This window comes from Mytilus galloprovincialis, chromosome 6 (genome assembly GCF_965363235.1).
Source record: "Mytilus galloprovincialis chromosome 6, xbMytGall1.hap1.1, whole genome shotgun sequence".
Taxonomy (NCBI): Eukaryota; Metazoa; Mollusca; class Bivalvia; order Mytilida; family Mytilidae; genus Mytilus; species Mytilus galloprovincialis.
The window spans coordinates 56,037,201-56,062,131 of record NC_134843.1 but is presented as its reverse complement, the minus strand read 5'-3'; the positions used below and the strand labels follow the sequence as shown (position 1 = coordinate 56,062,131).

The window sequence follows — 24,931 nt, the reverse complement described above, 5'->3', positions numbered from 1 at the left end:
ACAGTTCAGTGCATAAATAATTCCATCCACAAGACATCTTCCTTCAATTGGTTGAATAAATTTTGGCAACTTGTTCTTCAAACATCTTCTCTGTATATTTGATATGATGGAGAGCCATGTACATAATATTATGTACATGAATGGATAACGCATGTGTTTATTTTGACAACAAACATGACAAAGATACTATTTTTTTTCTTAATTTCTCCATAATCCATCGGTGAATATGTAGGTTGTTACATTTTACACCATTGTGTTCTTGTGCATCTTTGATAGTACTCCATTTTGTTTATAGCAATTTTGTAGAATTTTTTCTATTTCTTTTTCCAGAAAAACACACAATTGAGTTCATTTCACATTAATTAATCCAATTAGCACATTATGTAGAAAAGTATTAACAAATAAGTTTCCTCTTCAGTATAGACTTGAAGGACCTGACGATGATCATGAAAACCAAGATATCTGACCTATAAATACACAAAATAAAAAAAAAGTTATAAACATGATAAATGGAGAAAAAAACAGCAATATATATAAGTTTATTTTATCATGTTTTAATTAAAGTCATAAAAAACCTCAAATTAAAAAAAAAATATGTATAATAATTATGTTTTTTATAACTAAATGGATAGTTTTCATTATGCAACTTAAGTACATATACTTTTTTCTGAGGAAAATTCTTTAATTTGTCCACATTTAGAAGAAGTTTAGGGAGCTACCATTTGATTTTTATGGGGGGGCTAGGATGAAATTTGAAAAAAATAGGCAGGACAGGAGTTTTGAGTAAAAAAAAAGGCAGGATGAGACACTTTGCAAAAAAAAAAGGCAGGATGACAATTTAGGTAAAAAAAAGTCAGGATAAACTAATAAAAAAAAAGGCAGGACCGAATAGAGTGAAAAATAAAAAGGCAGGACAGAGATTACAACTAAAAGAAAATGCAGGACAAAATTTTTCATCCTAGCCCCCCATAAAAATCAAATGGTAGCTCCCTTACTTATTTTTAATTGCTTGCTTCCAGGAAGCAATTCACCGATACATATTTTCCATATACATAGTGACCCGAGCGTAACCCTCCTTGCAAAAATCCGGTGACCACAATATGCAAGGATCTGTCATTGAAATAAACAAATAGCTGATTATACATGTTAAACACGTGCTCAATACCCATGCTTTTTGTGATTTGTTTACTATAAGGTGACAATCGGTAAAACTCAGCTTCAAAACACGGCATTTAATGAGCAGCATTATTTGTTAAATCATAACAAACAGAGAGAAAAAAAAATTGACGATTTATATGATATACTTGTGAAAATAATGATAAAATCGTGCACAGAGGACTAAGTTTATGATGTATACATGCATTGGTTCAAAAGTTGGACAAACTTTATTTTTCATCACTCACTCGTTTCATATGACTTCTTTAAGTTTAACATTTGAGAAACTTTCATTTGATATTCTTACTTGTCATGCTTTATATGAGTTCTCTTATTTCAGTGCTTTGTGTCCAAGATTTAATATTCGTTGTTTAGTGCCTTGCAGTGATATTTAAAGTTTAGCCACTTGCAAAAGTTGTTATAGAATGTTCATATGTTGTGTTATTTGAACCACTGTCCTATATTATGGTCAGGTAAGAGGTTGAGTGCTCACAGACATGATATTTTTTTATTAATTGTTATTGTTTTTGAACATGTTGAACTAAATTGGATTGTTTAAATCTTTTCATGTTGGGATCTTTATTGGCTGACCTATAAAGGAAGTGTTGTCTCATTATTGAAGGCCAGCCCATCATTGGCCTTTAATTTCTTGCATCCACTTCTTTGAACTCTGGTGGATAAGTCACTCATTTACCATACCACATCTTCTTATTTTTATAAGAGTCATCATTCAAAGGCAATTACTTTTATCATGTTTATTAGGCCTAAAAAAAAAAGATATGTGTTTCCGGTAACATCATTTTGAAAAATAGGGTCGGTAGGTCGGAATTCTTTTTTTTTTTTTTTTTTTGACATCGTAAATGAAATCCGGAAAATTATCATGGTTTTTCCAAGTCCGGATCCGTAATTAGTTTCAAAAACCGGAAGTGTGCCATTTGCAATGTTTTTGAAGCACCTGCTGTGCAAATTTCTTGGATTTTAACCTATTTGGAATACCTTTTGACATTAATAAAATGTTTTACTGGCTTTCTATGCAAGTAGAAGCAAGAGAGAAAAAATATTATGTCATCTATCAGAAGCCTGTGTCAAAAACGGGGTCGGTTGATACAATTTTTTTTTTGAAGATCCAATAAAAAAGTTAGGGTCGGGGGCTAAAAAACAGGGTCGGTCGGGTTACCGGAAACATCGATCTTTTTTTTCTCGGCCTTACTGTAATTTAGAAATTATCCAGAGGTTTTTAGTAATGCGATTAATGTGACTGGGTGAGTATCGCAAAAATAAGAAATCATATTTTGATAACAGAAACATATTTATATCATGTATATATAATTGATGCAGATTTTTTTTGTAATCACAATAAGTTGTCCATTCCCTGAAAAATCACAATAATAAATGCAAGCAATAATTTCTGAATTTACAGTATATAGAAGTGGTCTTACCATTTAGGCCTTGTTGTATTCTGTTTATCTTGTTTTGTCGCTCATTTCTATTGAAACTGTTTATATTTTTCATTATTTTTCTATATTTCTTGTCCTATAAAACATAAAAAGGGTAAAAACTATTTTTAAACATCAGTATTTTCTTTATATACAATAATATTTAATAAGAATGGAATATTTGTGCTATTTCATTTCACAAACTTTTTGTCAGTCATGACTTCAAAGACTTTCACCCTGGTCAATAGTTTAAAAAACAAACATTCCCATAATTTTTCATTGGACAACAAAAACATGATTCAACTATTCTTCTATTATTTGTTTTGCTTGACTACGTTAAACTCTGAAATATTGTTTACAGTATAATCTGTATGTGTCTCACTCGTCAAAATTTCAAATTAATATATAAATAACCAATACGAATGCTATGCATGGCTTAGCTTGATACAAACGTACACTTTAAACCCTGAACAGTTGGAGCAAGTATGGACACAACATTCAATTCAAACTTTTCTACATTGGTTAGAGGTATAGGGGGAGGTTGAGATCTCACAAACATGTTTAACCCCGCCGCATTTTGCGCCTGTCCCAAGTCGGGAGCCTCTGGCCTTTGTTAGTCTTGTTTTATTTTAATTTTAGTTTCTTGTGTACACTTTGAAAATTAGTATGGCGTTCATTATCACTGAACTAGTATATATTTGTTTAGGGGCCAGCTGAAGGACGCTTCCGGGTGCAGGAATTTCTCGCTACATTGAAGACCTGTTGGTGACCTTCTGCTGTTGTTTTTTTATTTGGTCGGGTTGTTGTCTCTTAGACAAATTCCCCATTTCCATTCTCAATTTTATGGATACAACTCTGAATTGTAAATTTGGATTGTGATTCAATAGTTGATGCAGCATAGGTTTCTGACATTGAATGAATGTGGTCCAAGTACTTAAAAATTTTAAATTGACAATTAACCTCTAAAATGGTCCAATATTCAAAATCTTAATACATGGTTAGATGCAGCATATCAACATGATCAAAGAACCCAAATAATTCATTATTTGATGAAATTATCATTTTTGGACCCTTTAGATCTCAATGTGGACCAATTTGATAACGGGCCAAAATATCAAAAATCTAAATGAATGGTTAGATTCAGCATATCAAAGAACCCCATATATTCATTTTTTTTAAATCAAACAAAGTAAAATATTGGACCCCAATTTGGACCAACTTGAAATTTGGGCCCATACTAAAAATCTAAGTAAATATTCAGATTCAGCATATTAACATGATTAAAGAACACCAAGAATTTAAATATTATTAAAATCAAAATAAGTCAATGTAAGTTTAATTTTTGACCCTTTGAACCTTAAGATAGACCAATTTAAACAGGACCAAAAAACTAGGAATCTAAATACACAGTTAGATTTGGAATATATATATATATCAAAGAACCCCAATAATTCAATTTTCTATAAAATCAAACAAAAGTTTAATATTGGCCCCTTTTGGCCCCTAATTCATGTAATTCCTAAACTCTGGACAAAAACCCTGGTCACAAACCCTGTGTTTGAGTTTCATAGATTTCTGTTAACTTATACTAAAAGTAATTATCATGATTATGGGAAAAAGTAATTATCATGATTATGGGAAAACCAAGTGTCTTCGGACTACGACGACTACATGATAAATAGAGAATGGGAATGGGGAATGTGTCAAAGACCCCCCTTTTTTGGACTATCAATGCATTTGAATGGGGACATGTAATTATCCCCCCCTTTTTTTTCCTGGGTTAGGAAACCCCTTTTTAAAATGACTGGATCCGCCCCTGAAGGGTCTATAATTAAGTTTGACAACTTCAGACATACTACTTTCATGACTTTACCAAAAAAAATTAACACATTTCATCCAATTTAATTTCATCCTTTACTTGCTATTTCATCCATAATATTTTAAAGAAAGAAATTTGGAAGGAGTATGATTTTAATTTGCAAGTTATACACTATCCAAACTAGAGACCTAATAGAGTAGATATATACTTGACTATAAATTTAAATCAAACTTGGGGTGACTGGGGTCAAAGATTTAAGGGAATAGATGACAGTTTACCTACAATGATCTAGCTTCATGGCAATGGCATACATTACAGACTACATCATGTACATGGTCATTCTTAATTGTGTTTAAACTTTGGGAGTTCATTTTTTTTAATGTTTAAAGCTAACAATTTCAACTACATAAATTTATCAAGATTTGATTCTACATTTATATATAATTGTGTATGTCACATGTATGTACATGATGTATTTTAATGTAAAGCATCTGAAAACTCATTAGCCGTTTCATATTTATTTCAGTTCTTCAAAAGGCAAATTTATATGAGCCTATGCCTGAAAACAGAGATTTCTTATTAAGGAGAAAGCCCCGCCCCCCTTTTTGGTGTGAAATATTTTGTTGATTATATAGGGAATCACTGAAGCATGACTGGAGCAAGCATCCCCCTCTGCCCCCCCCCCCCCAAAAAAAAATTTTTTTAAAAAAAAAAATGGAAATTTCTGGATCTGCCCATGTCAACCTTTCACTCAGGTCATTGGTGAAGAGTTGTCACACAAAATAAATGATATCAAATGTTCATATGTATATGTTTTAGCTCGTGTATGTGTAAGGAGGCAACCATTTGATTTGTAGGGCGAAAAGGGTGAATAATCTTGCCTTGTAAAACTTGTGCTATAAATAAAAATTAATACATTTCCATTTAAAAATCCGTCAGCCCAATCTCATCCAGTGAAATAGATTATTATCTGTTTTCGAAATTATATGGAAGTACTTAGTAGTCCAGACGCATTGCAAGGCATTTTTTCTAAGGAGACGTGTAGACTCATTTAATTGGGGGAATGGAACCAATAAATTGATAGGATCCGATATGATCTTCCCAGTACGGAGCACCTATTTTTTTTAGGTAATTATTATTAGTGTCGGTGATCTCACAAGTAAATCAGAGAAAATATTGCATGCAAATTAATAAGCAGAGGAGAGACAATTATCAACTTGTGTATTATTCATTTTCTCGCAGTTATTTACGGTAAATTAACTATATGTAGTATATATCCCAAAACAGGTGTTCGGTTCTAGTACGATACAATTTAGTAAAAGTTTTTAAACTGCTATATTTTGGGGCCAAAAAGGGGTCTTACTGAACCTACTCCTTTATAAATCTTAAGTAGGCATGCGTGGGTTCCATTTCATGAGACCTACACGGATTTTTTATGAAATAAATTTAAAAATTATAAATACAGTTTTCAATTCTTTCCCGGCATAGATAAAAAAAAAAATTTGAAAATAAATAATCTTTTGTGAAATAATACGATATGGTTTAATTATTTCACTTCATTATAATGATAAATCCTTTAGATCTGAAATGTTTAATTAAAACGAATTTATCATTTTGATCTACCGATAAACTTTAAATTGAAGTGACATGGTCAGCTAAGTAACCTGATTAGTTGCATGGCTGATTACCATCTTACAGGTGACCCAGTAATTTTCCATATGACACTAGCGTGTACCCTCGGGGTGTGTATAACTTATTTTTTGGGGAACATCCTGTCCACGTGTAATACTTAGCATATATTCCAACATTTGACATTAAACAAATTTTCTTTGTAGCATCGGAGGCAATTTCATGTTCAACCACACAAAAAATTTCACAAAAAAAATATGATAAAATCATAAGAAAAAGAATAAGAAATACTAACAAATAAATTTGGCATTAATAACACGGGGATTCGTGTATTCAAGAGCTTATTTTCAGTGGACAACAACAAATGGAAGTTTTTAACGACCTTGACTGGCTATAATATATATATATATAGCACTTGCACGGTCGTTCCAGTGGACATATTTCATACCAGATTACTTATTCTTTTTATATATATGACAATTTGTGTTCAATCTGATACACGTACCTATAATGTACAGTATTTTAAACAGCTTCAAATATATGGGGTCCGTAGTAATACCGCAAAGGACCTCCTTAGTGCACTAAGAACAAAATTGTGCACTAAGGACCTGATGGAATGATACAACTGTTACAAAGGACATGGCATATAAAAATAGACTTTGTAAAAATTCATAATTTTAAATTTTACAATTATACCTTTTTTAATTAGAAAGTTATCTAATGTGTATTCGTCGGTAAACGGACAGAAAGTCACAGGACAAAAAGTCACAGGACATAAAGTCACAAATTTGATAGGACAAAAAGTCACAGGACAAAAAGTCACAATTAGTTCTCTGACAATTGTTTAAATATATAAGAGAAAGATCTTGAAATATTTACTTTTCAATACATCTCTTCATTTTTAAGTGTAGGACATTGTTCATAAGCTTTGATAAATAAAAATTATTAAATTTTAATCATTTAAAGGAGATATTTCTTGGCACTATGAAGCCATTTAGGTACCATGTCACGTTGACATCTTGTTTTCATAACACTTATTTGATCATTATTGATATTTATTGAATACATTTTAATTACAAAGTTGCTTTATGTATAACACTTCAAGAAAAAAACAAAACTTTTATCTTTAAATTATTTTTTTCTTGTTTAAAGAAAAATATTCTAAAAACTGAATTGTGACTTTTTGTCCTGTGACTTTTTGTCCGTGACTTTTTGTCTGTGACTTTTTGTCTGTGACTTTTTGTCCTGTGACTTTTTGTCCTGTGACTTTCTGTCCTACATTCGTATTCGTCACGTGCCTCAAAAAAGTGATTGTCACCTTTTAAAATAGTGTAATAGGTAGAAATTCACATTCGCTCAACCTTGACCCGTTCATAATCTGCTAGTATACTGTTTAAACATGTATATATGGTATTTCAAATTGTTCTCTATTTTTTTCCCATTTGTTTGTTTCTGCCGTATTTATTCTGTCTGTTATAATTTTTACTTCTAAAGTAATAAAGTATTTTCAACTCTTTTCAGTTTGGGAATTTTTAGTCCTTTTAATTTTAAAAAGACAAATAATTGTGAACACTTCACGGAAAAGTGAGGATTTATAGTTGGTTGCTACAACGTCCAGTTGCCAATACTTCATTCATTTTTCTGATGTCAGAGACCATGCCCCACAGCAAGGTTTTATAAGGATAGAACATAGGCAAATGCAAATAGATTCTATTGACTATATTTTTGCTGCTTTGGTCTCTGCATGTATAATGATTCATTATGTTTTATGGGATACTTAACTTCTGTTCTACAAATTTTATATTAAAATATATTCTGATTTTTCATTTTTAATGAGATTTTAGTTTCTGTTAATAAGAGGCAGTAAAAAAACCATGTTTTAATCATAATTATGGTGAACCCAGCCCCTCCCCATTCAACGTGACACCCAACCACACCGCTTGAAAATCTTAAAAATTTTTTTAATGTTATCTTTACTATATATTGAATAGGGTGACACGTTGTCGCTACATAATAACCAGATAAAAAGCTTGTGGTTTCTCAAACATATGGGAGTCACAAAATTTTGTTAATAAAGAATGGTTAAAAACTGTCATAAAGCAGAGATTACTAGATCAATATATTCAGAACTGGAATTCCCTCATTCAAAATTCGTCAAAAGGTATAAACTACAAAATTTTTAAGAAAAACTTGGAATTGAAGAATAATTTAATATTTTGGACTTCAAAGACGCTATTGTTTTTTGTCGATTTCAAACGACTAATACTAAGTTGCCGATTTAAACAGGAAGATGGCAAAACGTAATCAGAGAAAACCGCTTTTGCAGTCTATGTAACAATCGACAAATAGGTGACGAATATCATTTTATATTTGAATGCAAATTTTTCAATCAAAAACGAAAAGAGTTTTTAACTGCATATATTACAAAACGGCAAAATACAGTTAAATTATCTGAACTTATGTCAAGTACAAGAAAACCAGTTCTGAAGAAGCTTTGTTTTTTTTTATAGAAAATATAAATACTTGTGTTTGTCGGCCCGTGATGTACTCCTGGCTTGTAACTTTTGTAACCTCTCTCGCTTGTTTTGTACATATTGTAAATATTTATTGTTGTATTTGTTGTCTCTGTACCGATGTAATGCATTTGCTTTATGAGAATAAAGATATATATAGAAACTTCTTTAAATATACACAAATCATAATTACATTGGCCAGAGGGTAACTTGATAATTAGAGGATCAAAGGATTTAATTAAGACAATCCAAGACTGCTACCTCTATATTTTATTATACATATCATTATTAGCCTCACTTAGGGTGATACAGCAGTTGCAAAACGGGTAGATACGATCTGTAATCAAATAATTAAACTAATCAAAAGTTTATTTAGAGTAACCAAGGATTTGTATAGTTAACTATACAAATCCTTGGAGTAACCATATGCCGGATGAACAAAAAGTTTGCCATTTATTGAAAAACATATGGTTTTATATAACAAGAAAACTTCTCTAGTATTCTAAACATTTATCACGTACCCCCTCCCCCAAACCTCCGCTTCAAGCCCTAGATTCGCGCCTGCACATTGTGAATTATATTTCTTACATCAAGATGCTTATTATATTATAAAATAAAATGGTATTCATCTTCAATTGTTGAAATAAAGATGAATTGTTAAAAAAAAAGCATTGACATCAGTTTTAAAGTTATTGTTCATAGGAGACAGTTATGATTTATAGTCTCTTTTTAAAACGTAATATAATTTTACCTCTTGAAGTTTTTCTATATTACTTCTGTAATCGGATTTTGAAGAACCCGAAGGACACCACATACACTCATGCATATGTCTTTCATTCAAGGTATAATGATAATATATATGTAAACTCTTGTGTTGTTAACAAGGAAACGAAATCTCAAAAGCATTTTTGTCTCAATTTGTATCTAAAAATAGGGTTCTTTAATTTTAATAAAAGCTTGCATAGCAATTTCCTTAAAAACAAAATATAACAAAGGCAAAGTTTTAAAACACAAAATTCATTTTTTCTTTTTTTTTTCTTTCATAAACTTGAAATTTAACCACGCTAAACCGTTAGGTTTATTCAACAACAACCATTAATTAATCAATAAGTAACGATAAAAAGACAATTGTGTATTGGATTAGGTTGATTGAACATGATGATTAGTGAATTTGCAATAAGCCGTTGGTCACGTGCCGAGTGGCACGCGTTGATTAAAAAGTCATTTAACTTCAAAATTACAATATCTATTGATACCTAACTTTACAGATATGAGGTATTTAATAATATCCTCCTATATATCCATATTCTCTGTGATCTTAAAACATCGTTTTAGTGTCCTTATTTTTTTAATGCAAAAACTTTCTTCTTAGTCAGCGCCATTAAGAATTCCTTTGCGGTATTTCTACACACCGAAATATATGGCCTTACTATTGGTAAAATACCACAGTACTTAGTGTCACTAATAGTCAAAATTTTGTGCCGTGAAAACTGGAAATGAAGTTTAGCGGGACATAGGAAATTACAAAAATATTAGAATTGTTTACTTACATAGTGTAAGCGGGATGTGGGAATCTAAAAAAAATAAATAGTAACTATAAAGCGAGATCCGTGAACAGAACCCCCAAATGAGACCCCATTAGTTGTGGCTTATTTTGGGTCTTTTTAGCTAGTTTCTTTCCCCTACATTACTTGTAAGTTGATCGTTTTTGTGAAAGCACCACTCGAGGTCTGACAGTATATTACCAAGAAATGCACAAAATATTGAAAAAGAAGGTTTAAAAAATTTAAATAATGGTATGCACACACACTCCCCTGTCAGCACAGACAATTGTATTTTTGTAAACGCGCCAAACTCATTTCTTCCACAGTGAGACAAGCTTTACAATGTTGATGGTGGTGAAAATCTAGTCCAAATAATTATGACGTCTTGCAAGGCTATTTTATTTCTGGAACGCTTTCCTCTGACGAAGCCGAAATGTGAAACCAAATCAACAAGAAGTCTAACATTTATAATAGAACTGAATATAAAATCGAAATGTAAATGGGGAATGTATTAAAAGACCAAAGAGCAGATAACAGCCAAAGGGCACCAATGGGTCTTTGCCATTAGATCTTAGAAGAGAAGAAATGGCTATTAGAGATATTGCAAGACTAAATTCTTATTCAACCAAAATCCCTATCAGAAACAAAATAGATGAATGGAAAAACAAAGAAACAGTGGACAAGTTCATATCACCTTTAGGCTTAATGTTACAACAAGCAAAAAACATGAAAGAAGAAACAGATATCAGTATTGATGACATAGAACCAGAATATCAATTTCAAGGTCTACAAGCATCAAAATCTCCACCAGAATATTGGCGTACTCTTGGTTCCTCAAAAAACAGAACTAAAGAACAAGAAATCACAGGAAAAAATTTAATATTAAACAAACTTAACACAGTATCTCCATCAACAGTTGTTGCTTTTACAGACGGTTCTTGCCAATCCAACCCAGGACCTTGTGGAGCAGGTGCAATTGTAATCTTCAACAATAAAGAAATTGAACTTAAACAACCAGTTTCAAAAAGGGGTTCAATTCTTTTGGCAGAGCTGGTTGCAATAAAATTAGTATTAGATTATGTAAGCAGAATTGAAAACAAAACATTAATTGAAGAAGTAAAAATATTTTCGGACAGTCAAACAGCAATTGGAATTTTAACATTAAATTGGAAAATTGAAAATAACAGATCCACTTCACATGAAATTATTTCCCTTATTAAATGTATCCAAAAACACCATGGAATAAGAATTAATTTTGATTGGACCCCAGGACATGCAGATGTTAGAGGAAATGAAATAGCTGATAAACTAGCTAAAGAGGCAGCTAAAGAGGCAAATCAAATTCAGAAAGAAGCCCATATTACAGTAACTAAACAAGATATTAAAACAGCAGCAAGAATTTTAGTAAATAAAAAGTGGCAACATAGATGGGATAATAGTGATACAGGAAGATTTTATTATAACTTTCATCAGACTGTCAGCAATAAATCGACATTTAATTATCCAGATCACAAAACAGCAAAAATTATTAGAAATTTAAGATCCAGATACTACCTAAAAAATTATCAAAACAAAATCATTCAAAATATAGACCCAAAGTGTGAATGCGGTCAATTAGAAACTGTGGAACATTATTTACTATTTTGTGAAAATTATTAAGAGGCAAGACAGAAACTTATACATGAGATATACTTCAACACAGGATCGTTACATATTGATTTGGAACTTTTATTGTCAATAGAAAAAAACGGCAATGTCGCCGTCTCTAATGAAACACTAATGCGATAGTTGGGTGACTTTATTTGCGAGTCGCGCCGGTTTGATTAATGTAATGTTAGATTTTTTTTATTTTTTTTCTTTATTTTTTTTCTTTCTTTTCCTTTAAATTTTCATGTTAATTAATAAATGTAGATATATTTTTTAATTTTTGGAAAAATATGTTAAGCACAGTTGCCACCTAATAGTATGTATTTTAAAGTACAAGTGAGTTGTTTACCAGAGTGAAATATAAATACACGCGAGATTTAAATAATTACAAGGGAGACAATCCAGTGTCAACAGCGACACCTACAGAATACAGAATACTAGGTCTTCAATGCAACGAGAAAATCCCACAACCCGAGGAGGGGTTCCTAACCAAAGACAAATGGGGGGGGGGGGGGGGTCCAACTACATGTCCCCATTCAATACAATACAATCTGCTTTATTTGAAAAACACTCCGTCACATTGACATGTGAAACAATTAAGAGGTAAATTACAAAATACAATCACATACAATTAAAAAAATAAATAAAACAACTTAGAAATAAAATATATGGAAAATTACTTTATATTATAATATTTTAACATTATAATATTTTAGTTAACTTTGAAATGAATTATATATAGACACATTTTTAAGTAATAAGTTAATATTTGTCAATGACAGTTAGTCCTTTCATTTTTGCTTAATTCTGATATTTCACATAGTACTCTGGAATATGCTGATTTCTGATATTTTTTAACTAATAAAGAATTGCATTCAAATAAATAATGGAATTCATTGCCAATTGCAGTTAAACACAGATTGCATGTCCTTTCTTCTTTTGGAATGACTTATACCATCTTCCCAGCTCTACTGGGATTTTACATTGCAGCGTCTTAATTTTGAAATATATTTACGTTCGAATGGTGTTAATTTTAAAATTCAAATGCATTGATCGTCCAATAAAGAACAATGAAGAAAGGGGGTTCCAACATGTCCAACCCTCAGACCCTCCTGGATCCCTGCCTGTGAGGCATGCTTTAGCTTGCCATTAAACAAAAATGTATACTAGTTGAGTGATAATGGACGTCATATTAAACTCTTCGATATAAAAAAAGAAACTAAAATAAAAATCATACAAAGGTCACAAAAGCCATAACTTCTGGCTCCTGACTTGGGAAAAGTGCAAAATGCAGTGGGGATGAAAGCCTTTACTGTAAATTCCTGAAATTACAATTATATAAATCATCACACATCTTTGCGCATTTCTTGAAATTGGTCATATTAATAAATACATGCAATATTTTCAGAAAATTTCAATATATTAATAGGCTTTTTTTAAAAAGTCAATCTTGTGCATGATTTATCAATGATTATACTTGCACAATTAACGCATGTTGTTCTCAAAACTAAGAGGTGTCTATGCTATTTATGACAATTTTCATGGTTCAGTGGTTATAGTTAAGTTTTTGTGTTTTGGTCGGTTTTTCTCATACTTTATGCAATAGGTCTACTATATTTGTTGTATGAAATGATTGTAAGGTGTACATGTCTAGTGGGATGATGTCATCTGACCTTGACCTCATTTTCATGGTTCAGTGGTCAAAGTTAAGTTTTTGAGTTTTGGTCTTTATCTATTAAATACTATAAGCCATAGGTCAACTGTATTTAGTGTATAGAAATATTTTATGATCTATATGTCAGCATGGTCAGTGGCGCAGGTTTTATTTGACCTTCATCTCATTTTCACGGTTCATTGATCAGTGTTTTTGTGATTTGGTCTATTTTTCTTAAACTATAAGTAATAGGTCAAATATAATTGTTGCATTGAAGCATTGTTAGCTGTATATGTCTGCCTGGCATGGTTCATCTGACATTGACCTCATTCTCATGGTTCATTAGTCTTTATTTATTTATCTTGGTTAATGTTAAGTTTATGTGACAGTTGTGATAAAGCTTTATACTTAGGACTATCAACAAAGACAACATATTATCAATGATTAGTAAAAGAAGGCGAGACATTTCAGCGTGTACACTCTTCTTATTAAACACGCATTAATATACATCATGTACATTAAACAGCAAAAAAAAAATATTGATGCAAGATGCCATTCAATAATAACTTTTACTCTTTTATGTATAGGACAAGAACTATAGAAGATACAGAGAAATTATAAACAGCAGAAATGATAGGCAATTTAAAATTTGCAGAAGCAAACTAAACCTAAATGGTAAGGCCACTTTTTTTTTTTTTTAAGTTGTTGAACTTGAAAGATGATAATCATGATTACTATAACAATTAAAAGATGTGGTATATTAAATATGAAAACTATCATGGCTTTAAGAAAGCAATTGTAGGCCTGTGACGACCTTCAATAATGAGAAAATCCATACCCTATAGTCAAAGAAGGCAGCTATAAAAGACCCAAAGATGAAAAATTGAAACAATCCAACATGTTCAAACTGTAAAACTATTAAATTGCCTAGTTTATTACAAAATAAATTACAAAAAATAAATATAACCGGTATGAAACAACAACAACAACCACCACTAAATTTTAGTGTCAGACTAAACTTACAAAAACTACAGGCTCTGAACTTTGGACAGGCACAATAGGAATATGGCAACCTATGATGTAAATTTCCTGCAAACACAGACTGGACTAATGTAAATCAACTAATTTTTCGCGAATACTTTATTTTGCGTTTTATACTTTTTAGTCTACATCACAGCTAATTATTTTTCACAAGGTTCAAGTTTACTTAATGAATTTTAATAAAGAAAGATACATATGAAAAACATTTATTGCTGTTTCTCTCTCCATTTATAACATTTTATTTGTTTATTTTGTGTATTTATAGGTGAACAGACATCTTGGTTTTCATGATCAATAGGTCATTACTGAAGAGGAAACTTAAAGCTGAAATTTATTTACAAATTGCATAATTGGATTAATTTGAACTGGAATGTGTGCTTTCCTGCCAAAAAGAAACAGGAAATTTCATCTTTATCACATGATAATGCCCATAAACAAAATGGAGTTCTATCATAGATACACAAAAACACTATTGCATAAAAGCAACAACATATTATATATATTATTCGAAAGAAAGGAGAATGCAGAACAAATACTATTTTGTTGTTGAAAAAAGGAACACCAGTTTTATCCACTCATTTACATCGCTCCCTCATATCAAATATACGGAAGAAGATCATTGAAGAACAATTTGCAAAAATGTTTTCTCTTAGAAGTGAAGGAAAATGTTAAGTGAATGGAATAATGTATTCACTGAATTCTTACGTAGTGGATTGAATAACTGTACACAAGCTGAAACAGAAGACAATTTTAATTTAAAATAACACGAAAAGTGTATATTTTATTATTTAATCTGCAAATATATAAACAAATTTTTTAGAACACCACAAATGGTATGACATTCAAATTGGTTGCTTATTAATGTATTGCATTGAAACAATTACAAAGAAAACAGAATCATTTGCTACAAATTTTTTTTATAAATCATAGTTAAATTTTATAAAAAGTATGAACAATACCTAGATCTAAACAGTCAGACTTTATCAATTTTCAATGTCATTAAAATGTTGAGTCAAACATTTATGAAAGTTTTGAATATCATTTGCATCAACTATACAGTCTTGTAATAATTATATTCATACTGTTTGTATACATGGTATAGCGAAGAAATGTTTAACAAGAACAAATAAGGGAAATTTGATGTTCAGAAATTTCCTTAGAGGAAATTTGAAGAACAATGATTTCCTTAGACATGTAAGAGGAAATTTGTTGTCTTGAAGGAAATCTTTTTCCCTTGAATAAACAATTTCCCTTGAGGAAAAAACAATTTCCCTTTGAGGAAAAATCTTTTTCCTTTAGGGAAATTTGATTTTCCTTGAGGAAAACAACTATTCCTCTAAGGAAATTGTTGAAAAAAGGGGCATAACTTTTTTAACAGTGGTGCTAGAGCCAAAAAATTTTAGGACAAAAATCAGGGAACCAATACCAACCAAGTTATCAACTTCATTTTGACGTAACTCCAAAAATTAAGGTGAACAACTTTTGCACTCAGCGGAATTGCAAACTTGTCCCGGAGACAAATCTGCTTTTCTGAGATGTTTTACAAGGTTCCAAAAATGTGTTATGCCCTACAGCTTTCCATCCAGCTAAGGCAGAAGTATATTCTCTTTTATTCTCATATATCCAGTATTTGCAACAAATTGTAATTTTTCTGAAAAAAAAATTCAAATGGAAAATAATGTTTGTATTGTAATATAGTATGTTCCCATGGGAAGAAAAATTGTTCCTATGTGAAAAAAAATTGTTCCCATGGGAAGAAGATTTGTTCCCATGGGAAGAAATATTGTTCCCATGGGAAGAAAATTTGTTCCCATGGGAAGAATTAATTCCCATGGGAACTTTTTGTATTCATCTTTTCCCATGGGAACTTTAAAGTTCCCATGGGAACTCTAAACTTCCCATGGGAAAAGTATTTTTTCCCATGGGAACTTCCAATGTTCCCATGGGAAATTCTAATATTCCCATGGGAATTATCAAATTTCCCATGGGAAATGTACTTTTAATCAGCTGCAGTGACAAGAGTGACAACAGTGACAAGTTGGGACATATGGCATTTTTTCAGTTTTTCAATAATCTATCACTGGGCAAATTTTTTTTTTGATATCTTGTAAACCGACAAAGTCAGATTTGCCGATACCGGAATGGCAAATTTGTCCCGCACAGTGTTTATAAAAGACCTAAAGATGAAACATTGAAACAATCCAAACTGTAAAACTAATCATGGTAATTGCCTAGTTTATAACAAAATAAATTACAAAAAATAAATATGACCGGTATGAAACAACAACAACAACAACCACTAAATTTTAGTGTCAGACTAAACTGACAAAAGCTACAGGCTCTGAACTTTGGACAGGCACAATAGGAATATGGCAAGGTTATATAAAAATAAGATGTGGTATGATTGCCAATAAGACAACTCTCCACCAGACAACCAATGATGTAAATTTCCTGCAAACACGGACTTGACTTCTGTAAATCAACTAATTTTTCGTGAATACTTTATTTGGCATTTTATACTTTCTAGTCTACATCGCAGTTATTTATTTTTCTCGAGTTCAAGTTTACTTAATGTATTTTAATAAGGAAAGATACACATGAAAAACATTTATTGCTGTTTCTCTCTCCATTTATAACATTTTATTTGTTTATTTTGTGTATTTATAGGTGATCAGACATCTTGGTTTTCATGATCAATAGGTCATTACTGAAGAGGAAACTTAAAGTTGAAATTTATTTACATAGTGCATAATTGGATTAATTTGAAATGGAATGTGTGCTTTCCTGCAAAACAGAAATAGGAAATTTCAACATTATCACATGATAATGACCATAAACAAAATGGAGTTCTATCATAGATACACAAAAACATTATTGCATAAAAGCAACAACATATCTTAATCAAAAGAAAGGAGAATGCTGAACAAATACTATTCTGTTGTTGAAAAAAGGAAGACCAGTTTTATCCACTCATTTACATCGCTCCCTCATATCAAATATACAGAAGATCATTGAAGAACAATTTGCAAAAATGATTTCTCTTAGAATTGAAGGGAATTGTTTACTGAATGGAATAATGTATTCACTGAATTCTTACGTAGTGGATTGAATAACTGTATACAAGCTGAAACAGAAGAAATTCTAATTTAAAATAACACGAAAAGTGTTTATTTTATTATTTAATCTGCAAATATATAAACAAATTCTTTAGAACACCACAAATGGTATGACATTCAAATTGGTTGCTTATTAATGTATTGCATTGAAACAATTACAAAGAAAATAGAAGCATTTGCTCCAAAAAAAAATATAAATCAAAGTTAAATTTATATAAAAAGTATAAACAATACCTAGATCTAAACAGTCAGACTGTATTATTTTCAATGTCATTAAAATGTTGAGTCAAACATTTATTAAAGTTTTAAATATCATTTGCATCAATTATACAGTCTTGTAATAATTATATTCATACTGTTTGTATACATGGTGTAGTGAAGAAATGTTTAACAAGTAAAAATAAGGGAAAACATTTCCTTAAGGGAAATTTGATGTTCAGAAATTTCCTTAGAGGAAATTTGAAGAACAATGATTTCCCTAGAGGAAATTTGTTGTCTTGAATTTTCCTCCAAGGAAAAGTGTTTGTCAAAAATTTCCTCACAGGAAAAAGTATTTCCTCCAAGGAAAATTTGACAGGAAAAAGTATTTCCTCCAAGGAAAATTTGAAGCTGCAAATTTCCTCAAAGGAAAAAGAATTCCCTCTAAGGAAAAAGAATTTCCTCAAAGGAAATTATTATGCAGCAAATTCCCTAAGGGAAATCTTTTTCCCTTGAGGAAAAAACAATTTCCCTTGAGGAAAAATCTTTTTCCTTCAGGGAAATTTGATTTCCCTTGAGGAAAAGTACTTTTCCTCTGAGGAAATTGTTGAAAAAAGGGGCATAACTTTTTCAACAGTGGTGCTAGATCCAAAAAAAATTAGGACAAATATCAGAGAACCAATACCAACCAAGTTATCAACTTACTTTGACTTAACTCCAAAAATTAAGGTGACAACTTTTGCACTCAGCGGAATTGCAAACTTGTCCCGGAGACTGTTGGTTGATAACTCATTTGAGATGTATCCTAATCGAAGATTCCTCATTTAGAAACGAACAGTTAAGAAAAAGATCAAAAGGTCTTTCCGCGCTCCCCCTAAATTTTCTAGTACTTACAAGAATTAAAACGCCTACTTATGTCTTTAGTTTTTTGGATGTTAGGTTTAATGTGTCATTGAATTAAAAACCACAACTACTGAATATACCTAGAAAGTTTAGGTGTCTTATATTGTGTATGTCAGTTTGAGATAGTTGTGATTGTGATATTATTCGTACATACCTCCTCATTGTTACACCTTTCATGCTGATTACAAAATTCATTCTAAAGAAGATCGTTACAGGATAAGCATATTGTTCCTGAACCTATTTATATGAATGTATATATATTTGCATATTTTATATATGTATATTTGCGTATTTTATAAATTTATATTTTCCTGTCGAAGGGCGATGGTTCTCTGTTGGTAATCAGACTTTCAATAAAAACTGACATCCATGATATAGTAAAGGTCGTCAGGGGCGTAGCTACCCGGAGGCACGACAGCACGTGCATCCACGTCGTTTTCCCAAAAAAAAAAAAGCAGAAGAGAGAGAGATGAGTTGGTCAATCGGAATCGGAGACTTTTGGTGTCTTTTTCGTCTATTCAGAAAAAGATCGTAGCTCCGAAGTTGCGTGCACATTGATTCGGCATGCAAAAAAAGAAATGGCAAAATAAAAATTTATAAATTGAATGTTAAAGGAAACAACTATGTTGTCACTTTTTTTAATTGATGAAATATCATTAAATAACGGCATTTGGTTTCAAAATAATTGTTTTTTTGGAGATTATGACAAAATCGGAAGGTTACTTGTATCTTTTACAAGATTACTTTTGAATTTGTAATACTCAGTCTAAGATATGTAGTTTTGGAGCACATTTTACAGTGTACAGTTCATCAGTTTGGAATGAGATGTACCAATCGGCATTAGAATTATCAGATCCCTTCGATATCGTTGAAAATATGCAGAGGCGATGTGGTTGACAGACTACCGGAGCCAATCACCCTGCAACCACGCCAAAACAGTATTGGAAAGTCTCATTATTTTTTGCGTTCATAGACCATATGATAAGGCAACTGGAGAGTGGGATCTCGTCAAGTTATCAGAAAATCGCTTCTTTGTGCTGTATCTGCTTCATCGTGTTGTAGGAAATATCACAAAAGAACAAATCTCAATATTGTCTGAAACATACGAAACTGACCTAGCATGTAATTTTGACGAATTCAATTGGGAGGTCGCTCGATGCCGAACACGTACACTGGTTTATAACATCTCGCGAGTGCTACCATGCCATGATGGCCCTGAGATCTATCAGTCACGGTACTACGTATGTAATTGAAAACAAATGTACGATCAACAATGAACAACGAAAGTTACATAGCATTACTGCATATTCATCGGGATTTTAGTGTGAATGTTGACAAAGTAATAGAGAAGTGTGTTTCTGCCCAGACCCGAAGAGCAGATTTTGGACAATTTTGAGTAAATTCTGTATCACAAATATGTGTTGTTTATGTATAACTATATTCAGAAGATTTATTAATAGTTTTACATTCATAAATTTTTATCTACAAATAGCTCCTCTTTTAACCGTCCTATGACCGAAAACCGAAAAAAAAAATTTGCTGCATAATAGGGTCCCAAAAATTTGTCGCCTCGCTCCGCTCGGCGGTAGTTGCTTCCACATCGTTTCTTTCTAGCTACGCCCCTGGTCGTGTCGTTAAACACAAACAAAGATGAATGTATATATTATAAAGTGTAAGTTCACCTGTCATTACGTACGCTTTTTGTTGTTTTTTCTTCGACGTATGATTTTTTTTGCATTCCCTTTGGGACCTAGGTCTACCACTCTTTTAAATCAATTCATGCTTTTTTATTTACCTCCCTTATATATTAATTCCATTGTGTGATCATTTGTAACATTTTTTTTTATATCTAAGCTCTTAAAGACTAAAACTAATCGAAAAGTATCACTCACACAATATCTATAAAATGACAAATGACTGAAACCTATGCGACTATCATACATATGAGAGGCTAGCGCATAAGGAAATGCCTGTACCAAGTCAGGAATATGACAGTTGTTTTCCACTCGTTTTGAATTTCCTTGGAGTTCGGTATTTTTGTTATTTTACCTTGTTCTCATACGAGTTGTTACTCTTAATTGACAAATTCTGACCAAATAAATTAAGGAAACGGCTAGTATAAAAATAATTGCTTCATATCGTGAACACTATAGTAAAAACAAATACAATACTGTAGTACCTAAGAAAAATATAGGAAAACAATAGGGGGAATTTTCTTATATCTCTTGATATGCTGAAAAAAAAATGGAATCTCGAGATATACTAAAAAAACGTATCTGTTAACTTTTTATTGGATTGGTTGACCATAGCGTTTTTGGTATATAATCATGACATATTAATGGATGGAAATTAAGAAGCAGACGATACCAAAAGAGGGCATTCAAAACTCATAAGTCGAAGAGTAACTGATCACGACATGGCGAAAAACTAAAAACTACAAAAATACACCAAAGTCCAAAATCCACTCCATAGTAACCTAAAGACATAATCTATCTATGATAGTTTTCATGATGATAGGTTAAAAAAAAAATCGGCAATTAAGAGCAATTATGAGGTGTCGACTGACTATTTTGGATATATTAATCTACTTGAAGATCTTGTCTTGCTGCTCATGTTTGCCTAATCAGTTTTTTCTTAATCTACTTTAAAGCCATCAAAATTCAGCGTAAAAATCTTCATTCAAGGCCAATAACTCCTATAAGGATTTGGAAGACAATTTTGACCTTGTTGACAAGTTTATAGTTCTATGTCAGCTGATCATTATTGATATTTAAATGTGTTCTCTATCTTATATTATAGTTTTTATGATAATCGGGAAAATAATAAAAAAAAATGTAGAAGTCGTCATTTAGTTGCAAAAGTTGTTTGACAATTTCGACCATGTTGAATAATTTAAAGATCTTGCGTTGCTGATCATACCTTGATCTTAAAAGTTTCTCGCTATTTATCCTAGTTCTCAAGATTATAGGCAAAACAAACAAAAATAGTACAAATCGGCATTTACGGGCTATAAAGAGTTGGTCGAAGTAGACAGTATGTAAATTTCGACATATTGAAAATGTTGCCCTTGTCAGATTTTCACTTTCTATAACGGTTTTCAAAATAATAGACAGTTTGATTGATTAATGTTTGTTTAACGTCCAGTTGCAAAATTTTCAGGACGAAAGCAAATTAACAAAAAATACAGAACATAGGTCCTTTAATGGGGGCCGTTCGGTATGAAGGTCGGGAAAATTCAGGCTGCCACTGGTAAATGAGGGTATATATAACAGGAATATAAATTTTGCATTGCAACCGGACACCTGCGGACCCCTCAAAGAGTTGGTGCAAGGGGTCTTCAGATTCAGACAGCATGACATTATCTCGACACTAAGCAAAGCTTATACGTACCATTCTCAGTGGACGCGGCTGCGAATTTATACATCCCGCACAGTCAAATAGACTCCTTTATATTCATTATTCTAGACAGGACAACCATGTTTATTGACTGATCGGAATAAAAAAAAAAAACATCAAATATAGATAAAATACCGTAAGGATCATTCACCCTATGTTTAGTTGAAATTGATATTTACGTCCTCTTTATGTCCGAAGATGGATGCGTATTTGTACATCCCGCAGAGCCAAACGGACGTCCCACTTTGGCAAGGGTTTAAGTGCTGGTCGGAAGGAGACCAAAGTGACCATTTTCTATACCTCAGTCACCCTTAAATACAGTTGTACCGAGGAATGGTTTATAAATTAAATGATGTCTTAAGATTATAATATGATTAGACAAGATTTCTTTACCAAGCCGTATGTAGTAGATCAGGAACCGATGACCTTTTAGATGCACTGGCGGCCTCTTTCGTTTTTGTATGGGGTTTGATTTTTTTCTTTCAAAGATAGTGTTGTTTGATAATGCTTGATTTTAAATTGATCTCTTAGTATCGTGTTCTCCTTTTTGGTCAAAGAGAAATGATCTTTGCTAAACCCTTGTATTTAATGGCCATTTTATTCTATATTAGCACTTACTTGTTTGACTGATCGATAATATAGATATCAGTAAAAAACATCGAACATCTGTGAAGGACAAAAAAGGTTAAATAATTTTCACTGTGTCATGCGTGTGGTGTGGTAAAACAACAAAAATATACTTACACATGTTACATACGAATGTTGTTGTTGATATTGAATCTATTGTCAAATGAAATCAATACACCAGTGTTACAATTGTAGAGGTAGAATTATTCATGCTTAATAATTTGCTTTCTACTTTCTAGTAAAACAATTGTTGATGATCTATTATCATACATGGAACGGAGTGGATTAAGTCCAATAAGTTCAATTTAATTGGCAGCCACAGAGATTTTAATATTTAATGTTCATGATGTTATCATAATCAAAGATGCGCAATTATAACAGAAAATGTTGTGCATATCCGTTGCCTATGTTCTTATTTTCTTGTTCTGTGATGTGTAAGACCTGTGATATTTGTTTATTATAAAAGTTTAAGTGATAGGACCTTTTTATTTTTATTTTATTTAAATTTTTAGTTTTAAAGATTTTATTTAAGAGACAGTTTTATTTATTTTTTCTCTGTGTTTTACTGGTTAAATTTCTACCTTATATTTTCTCTTAGCCAAGTGAATAAATCCTTTAATGCAAATTTTTATAGATTTTACTTGTGTATATAACGCAGGGAATGTAATTACTTATAATTTTCATCACTATTTTATTTAATTTTTGATTGACTGTTATATTTAATATGTTTTTATGGTATTCATTGTGATATATATTTCCCCTTTAAATGCTCTTAATTTACATCATTATACTATTTAATTTCTGTTTTATTCTTATGTTATATATATATATATATATATATATATATATATATATATATATATATATATATATATATATATATATATATATATATATATATATATAAATGCTATTATTGTATGCATTGTGATATATATTTTCCTTCAATTTTATATGTTAAGCGCTTAGAGTATTATGTTATTAGATAGGCGCTATATAAAAGCTATGTAATAATAATAATAAATAAATAATTTTACTCATCCTTTAAATGCAAAACTGAAGATTGTTTAGGCTAATTAGAAGATACGTTAACTTACAATATATCATTTCGTTAAATTCTTTAATCAGATCTGTCGAGAAGTGTTTCTCAATATCTTTCTCCTCGGTATATATGTAATGTAGTTGACATTTTTCGCAGAATTCTACATGCGATAAGATAATCTGAATACCACGAATTATTTACCAATTGCGTAATTATGCGTTCACAAAGTTCGTTTCATGCTTATAGTGTAGACAGTGCATATTTAACTATTACGACCAATACATGTTCAACAAGGCTGGCTTGTGTCTTTTTTCTAATATTATGTCTTAATTTATGTATGTTAAGTCTTTCTTAAAGGCGTGAAAATGTATATAAAAATTGTCAGCAACAATCCTGCAAGACAAGTTTAAGTGTGGGCAGTGTGTGTCAGCTAAGTTCAAATATGTTGTCTTGCTTCAGAGATTCAGTGTAATTTAGAACCATTTTACATCAACGAACATAATCCTTGTGCTATTTATTCTCTCTTTCTACATCTTGTTTTCTTTGTTAATCTTTCAATATGAATAAACATAAACCCTTTCCTCAAGTTGTCCTCATAAAAGCTTTCTGTCTACCAAAATACTAGAAACAGTGACCTATATAACCTTTAGAAATAATAACGATCTAATAAAATACCGTTTATAATAACCGTCTTGTCTTGCCTTTTCAAAATTTAGAAGAAAAAAAATAGAAATTGAGAGGATCTCCAACCACATGAGATATACAACTGTCAGTCTTGTCATGACTTGTTAATTTTACAAAACGTAATGAAAGAATATCACATTTACCACATATATTATATCTAAAGTTCTCTGAAGTGACAAGAAGAAGCTGAATGCTAGCTTTTGACTCCACAAGATCGTATACAATGTGTAAGTTTGGTTAGCCGCAGGTTCATCTGATTTCTTGCCAACAAAAATCAAATAGACAAAAACATGTCCTGGAAATCAGCCCAAGTTAATTGAAAATAATTTTATCAATAGCCTTTTATTCATGTCAGAAAACTAAAGACTGAGCAACACGTACCCCACCAAAATTCGGGAATGATCTCGGGTGTTACGGAAGGGCAGATCTTGCTCCACCTGTGCAACCTGTCGTGTTGCTCATGTCAGTAGAACCCGCTGATTGGTCGAATTATGTAGGTCACATTCGGAGAAAGGGAACGGACACGA

At 31.5% G+C, this 24,931-nt stretch overlaps 1 protein-coding gene and 2 long non-coding RNA genes across 6 annotated transcripts in view; 1 reads left to right on the top strand and 2 right to left on the bottom strand.

The window, feature by feature from the left end:
- LOC143079922 (neurocan core protein-like) overlaps positions 1-23,883 on the bottom strand; it is a 93,991-nt gene extending 70,108 nt beyond the window's left edge. For both annotated transcript variants that reach the window (XM_076255548.1, XM_076255549.1), the window contains exons 1-3: positions 23,776-23,883; positions 22,670-22,717; positions 18,810-18,892 (exon numbers count right to left, since the gene is read on the bottom strand). The gene's annotated coding sequence lies outside the window, so the exon portion shown is untranslated. The remainder of the gene's footprint in view (positions 1-18,809; positions 18,893-22,669; positions 22,718-23,775) is intronic.
- LOC143079919 (uncharacterized) lies at positions 188-5,460 on the bottom strand. Its single transcript, XR_012979538.1, has 3 exons — positions 5,327-5,460; positions 2,595-2,688; positions 188-467 (listed from the first exon to the last, which is right to left on the bottom strand). It is a non-coding gene; the product is annotated as an uncharacterized LOC143079919 (long non-coding RNA).
- Positions 5,429-14,762, top strand: LOC143079920 (uncharacterized). Of its 3 annotated transcripts, none has more exons than XR_012979540.1 (3): positions 5,429-5,538; positions 13,985-14,072; positions 14,704-14,762. It is a non-coding gene; the product is annotated as an uncharacterized LOC143079920 (long non-coding RNA). The 3 variants fall into 3 exon arrangements; XR_012979539.1 differs by lacking the exon at positions 5,429-5,538 and adding an exon at positions 10,233-10,327; XR_012979541.1 differs by lacking the exon at positions 5,429-5,538 and adding an exon at positions 10,273-10,348.
- Positions 23,884-24,931: the final 1,048 nt, after the last annotated feature.